Source organism: Meleagris gallopavo, chromosome 5 (genome assembly GCF_905368555.1).
Source record: "Meleagris gallopavo chromosome 5, MGAL_WU_HG_1.1, whole genome shotgun sequence".
Classification (NCBI taxonomy): domain Eukaryota; kingdom Metazoa; phylum Chordata; class Aves; order Galliformes; family Phasianidae; genus Meleagris; species Meleagris gallopavo.
In genome coordinates, this window is record NC_139408.1 from 41523402 (window position 1) to 41529529 (window position 6128).

The window sequence follows — 6128 nt, forward strand, 5'->3', positions numbered from 1 at the left end:
AAAGGTCAGTTTGAGCTGGAAAATCTGCAAAATTTTCTTATTGACTAGGTAGTGTCCAAACAAAGAGGTCAATAGCTCTTTAAAACACTGTCATTTCTATATGTAAAAAAATGTAAATATGGTTGGGGAAAACTGACTTTACAATGCATAATGTCATGCTAGAGGAATGATCAAAGAGATGCCATCATAACGAATTTTACCCAGATTTACACTACTTATCATGTAACCTCCAAGGCCCAATTAGTATCTCTGCATGCATATATGTACATGGGCAACACAGTCCTGATTTATAGGTGCCTACTGGCAATTTACAAATATACATGCTTATTTTTGAAGGCTCAGTGCAAGTCAGTTCTGCTTTCCTCTTTCTCAAAGCATTGCTGTTCTATAAATTGCCTTTTTTTCAAACAAATACCCAGGAGATAATAGTTTTACTTACTGATTTATCAACTGGATACTTTTCAGCAAAGACTGCATTAGCAGATGCGGTTTGATATGCTTCTAAGTCTCAAAATACATGCAAAGAATCTTTTTAAGCTTGACATGTAAATTGCAGCATGAGAAGTTACTATTGACTATGTTTATTACCCACATTATTGGGCAATTTGTCAGTTGCTACTAAAACCTTCTGCTTCCTCTGCAGACCATCCCATCCCACAACAGGAGGGAAGGGAAGAGATGGGCTGTGACAAATCACTTTGCGATATACTTTTACATCATCAGATTATGAGACAGTGAAGGAACAGGACCCCAGAAAGGAATCTGAATTAATAAAGTAATTATATTTTATTTTTCCCCACCCACCTTTGTGCATATTTGAGTCCTTTGAGCCATGATATCACAATGGCAAATGAAATTGTATGGTTAAGTATTCTGTCAGTGTCTGAAAAAATGAAAGTGATTATTAGTTACAGACAGGTTATTTACTATTTTTTTTTTCTTTCTGTTAACTGAAGTCTACTTTACAAGCTAAAATTAATTAAAAAAAATAAATCTCAGGTGTTAACTTTTGATGAGACAATAAAATAATGTTCCCAACACCTCAATAGCAGCAGTGTTAAACCTCAGCTATGTCTCTGGCATCTCATAGTAACAGTACTTGAAGTACTTTCACTTGCCTATTGTTTTAATTGGCACTACTCCCTGTACAAAAATCAATTTCCAATTCCTTTTAATGTTTAGCACTAAATCCAGAAAGCAAAACAAAGCTTATGAGTCCTGCATTTATTATAGAGGCCTCTTGTATTTGGCTTCAGGGAAACCTTCTAATCAAGGGAATGAAAAATAGTCTTGACTCACTGTAAGGGAACATGGGAGACAGCTCAAACTTCCTAGAGGCCAGCAAAGACAAGAGGTCTCCAAACCATAAACGACATACTAACAACTTGTTAATTTAGCCTGGCTATTATTAACATATTAAAGCATTTGTACTAATGTATTTATTGATGGTAATTAAGGGATAAATATAAACTTCCTTAAATCTCCTTCATAGAAAAGGGCACCATCTTATCATCAATATCAAATTTCCAGCAACAGCTTTTATCTTCATTTTACTGCTTGTCTTCTTCCACCTAAAAGCTTAAGAAATTTTCTACAAAACTGCTCTTTCACTAGTGTCTTATTCATTCTATTTAGTTATTTAAATTAATAATAGTTATTAATTATCATTATATTGTAAATGTAATTTATTAAGCACATTTTGAAAGATTAAGAATCTCTACTCTCCTGCTAGCAGGATCTGAAGTTGAATACACTTAAAATACAGGCTTGAAACAATGGACTAGATCACCAAATAAATAACAAACACAAACTATACACTGATCTTAAAACTTGTGCTATTGACTTACACGCCTGAAGGAATAGCATTACTTTATTTCAAACCTTATGTAAAATGTTTTCTTGAAAAAAAAATATGTATACACATAAGATAAATTAGTTCTGTTACATTTTTTCTCTTGTACATGAACACAAGACACAGGAAAAGTGCATTTATCTTTAAAACCATTATATTTTCAATTAAAAGTTGGTATTTAGCAATTCAACCTGAATGCAGTATTTCAAACATTTCTGTCTAAAATTAAAGTATTCTGAACTTTACATTGTCTATCCTGTTTCGTAATTATAAAAAAGAAGACTAAATGACACAACCTCTAATAATTAAATTGTTAACTATTAAATTAATAACTGTCCCCAAAATCTCATTTTTTAAATTCTAAAATGCTGTTTATCTTGCTCCATATCTGCTGCTCTGAACAGTTTTTCAAGTATTCCCATACTAAAAAATATAATCAAATCTTATATTGCCCATATATCAATATTCAATCAATATTTCAATATCAACATCGGCATTTTAAATGATAAAGAAAACATGAATCAAAGCAAGAGAATTTAAAAGGAAAAAAAAAAAAGATGGAATACATCTGTTTAGCAGAATTTACAGTTCAACTCTCTTGGTTGTACCAATCACTTAGAACATTAATTTGTCTTTTAAAGGATTAATGTGTTTAATTAAGTTTATGAAGTAATTCCTTAAAGACTAAGTCTGTCTCTGACAGACTAATGAATTCTTTAAAAAGAAAAAAAAGCCTTACTCTATAATAGCCCTCGTGATTATTCACACAATAAAATATTCTGAGTTAGTTTCAGAGTTACAGGTGGCACCATTATACCTTCTCACCATTCTATGTTCAGACTATGTATAGAAAAAAATATTTAAGTTTCAGTAACATTTTCTACAACTTGCAGAATCTTCTGCAACATACCTAAAATCAGAAATAGTACAGATGATTATAGCTGATACACATATACAAATCTATTGTTTAATCTCTCAGGGCTTTACTTTCTTCCAGTATCAACATGAAGTTTTTTTTTAATTTTCCATAGAGGTTTTGAGGTGGAGCAATATGGCATGGGAAAGCAGGCTTTGCTGAAAAATATGTATCCTAAGTGACTTCATATGGATTCTGACATCTGTCTTTGTCAAAATCTAGATCTTTTTCCAAAACAAATACCTTCCCCCAACCACCCCACTTCTTTCAAAACAAGTTACACTACTCAGAGTTTAAACTCCCTTTTCAGTTTTGTTTTTTTTTTTTCTTTTAATCTATTTTAATAACATTTTTGGTCATTAGAGTATCCTAATGATCCAACATGTAATGATATCAGTCCTTGACTTCTTTTGTAGACTATTGTGTACAATGTTGTGTACAAGCGCCCTTATCATTGTTTAACTGAACCTGTATGTTAACTACAGATGACTTAAACCTACAGTTATATAGGATTATTCTAAAAATACTTTCTCTAAAAATAGATAATTCCAGAAGTTTTTATTCTCTTATTCCAAAAAACATGCTTCTTGTAAATAGTATTCTTTTTCAAGTAAGTAACAATATAAAAATAATAATAATAATAAAAAAAACAACACAAAAACAAACATCAAAAAGCTTGTTCAAAGACATTATTTCATGGGTATTTTTTTACTAATTGTCTTTAAAATATTATTATTGTTATATGTAGCATACTCTTAAGCAATAGGCCCTTGAAATAATTGATGTCAGGCCTAAAAGATCTTTTGTAGTCCCACACAATTTCTGTAGTATTTTTTTAATCTCTATCTCAGGCAAACAAATTTGCTGGCTTTTGTCCCAGTATCCTTTATAGACTGATTCACAAAGAAGCAACATCATAAGATGCTAAAGAAAAGAATATACCTCCTGATATCACATAATTATGGTTTTGATTTTAACTAGCAATTAGCAGTGTTAACAGTAGAAAGGTGACTTCAGAGTATTGTTGCCTGAAAGTGACCTCAAAATAAATCTTAATATTCTAGGTACCAAAATATTTGATAGGAGTTGAATTACTTATAGTTACTAAGTTAGCATTCTTTCTTTGAAATGTGATGAGACTTTTAGCCGTTGATTGTAGAGTTGAAAAATAAAGCAATCTTCCTAATGAGAAATGATATATATTGCTAATTTCATGTATTTATTTGTACTTCACAGTAATATAATCAGAAAATTCATTCATTTCTTCCAAGAGTTTTATGTTTGTCTGACTCTATCAATTAATTTCTCACTCCTGGTATGTTATGTTCTTTCAAATGGGAAGGGAAGTGTATATTTCTAGAGACATCATCCATTTGTTTTCCTTTGATCTGTCTATAAACATATATTCAAATGATCACATTGTCATCTTTCTCGTATATAAAATTAAAAAAAAGAAGCAGAATGAGAACATTAATTGCAGCACTGCACATCAGAAAATGAACAGTTTTTTTCCTCTGACACAAGACCATTCAGATTTTCATCACTCAGGATTCTTCTTTTGTTTATTTTGTAGAAGATACTTTTCATTCAAAACTATTTTGAAAGTCTGCCAGTCTCCAGGCTTGCTGTTCTATTCACTGATCCTATTGGGATTAGACAAGCTGAAATAGTAGATGACTGTTTTAGTAAATAAAATACTTATAAATGATCAGTTATTTTGCTGCCTTTGCTGTACAACTAGAGTTTCCTTTTACTTGTTATTTGCATTTTGTCATCAAAAACTTACTCATATAAAGAACCTTTGGTAATACAAAGATGTGTTTGAAGATGTATGTGCTTGAATAAGTCGTATAAATTCCTTTGCAGTGTTTACTAATTACAGGTATGATTTCACAGAAGAACATGGTAATTGAACATTTCTCTTAGGGTGAACGGGGTGCAACTCAGCTCAAAAATTCCGAAGAAGGAAAAAAAGGAGAAAAAAATTAAATTCTAATATATTTACTGTTTGGAATAATCTGGTTTTAGAAACAAAGATTCTTCCCGTCCCTTGAGGGGAATGTTTTAAGAAGATAAATACCTCATCCTCATTTCCTTCAGACTGCAAGAATATGTCTACATTCACTGATCTCATTGTTCAGAGATATTTTGTGTTATAGGAGCATTTTAGAAAAAAAACAGGACTCTCTGATATGCGATTTTCTAACACAAGCAGTTGTTCTGAATGTAGATGTATTGTTCTGTTTTCTTATGTGACCCCTGGAGACAAGCAGCCATACAGTCTTCTGTGCACAATGTAAAGATTTGCTTTTTACCCAGAATATTTCTATCTAAAACATTATATCTAAGAATCTATGTTTAAAATGAAATAAATCTTTTAGCTAAAATAGCTGTTCTATCCCAGTAACAGTCTCTTGAGTAGGAACACGTACACACAGGTATATATATGTTTTTCCTTCTGATCCATATGAGTTGCAAAGCAATGACTGTACAATGAAAGTACATTTCCAAAGCTTTTACGGTCTAGTATTGAAACAATATTCTCCTCTATTTATAGCAGTAACACATACTAATCATCATTATAGGATATTTTCTGCATACCAAAATGTTCTTGAGATATCTTTAAATGTAGCTGAGCATAGAGAGAAATAAAAATCTGTTGCAATTAATCAAATCCTCATATTGTCATGCAAGCATAGTATAATGGTTTGCCTTTTGTACAGTGCTAAGCTGCTAAGTCAAAGTTTTAAGATTTGATGCAATGTTATGTTTACATTTTAGGATTGCATATTTTCAGTTGCAGCTACTCAGAAAAGTCAGTTTCTCATTCTCTCTTAGATACTTTTGCCTGCATAACTTCATTAGGAAAAATTTGATCTTCAGCTTAAAAAGGTGGACTCAAGTCACTTATGTAAGACTTGACCATCATACCAGTGTTATAGTTCGTTTTACATCTGCTTTTTTTTTTTTTTTTTCCTACTGTTTGTTGTTTCTTTGTTTCTTTGGTTGATTGGTGCTAGTTTGGTTTCGTTATCATCATTTACAAGTGAAATATCACATTTAAAAATATGTGTTTGCAGCCATGCTTGATCTAGTCAGATAAGCCAGTAATATATAGAAAAGATGGAAGATCCGAGAGGAATGTTTAAATTTTTAAACTATAATCTGCTCTAGTTGGAAAATTATACACTGCTGATGCTACAAAAAAGGTCATTGAGTGTCCTCAAGAGTGTTCTGTGATACACAAATTAAATCTACAAACGCTAGTTGATGACCAGTGAAATACTGTAATATGGAGAAGTGATTATTTTCTTTATTCATTAGAGGTAGTTTGCTTTGTATGGCATGGTGTACCCAAGT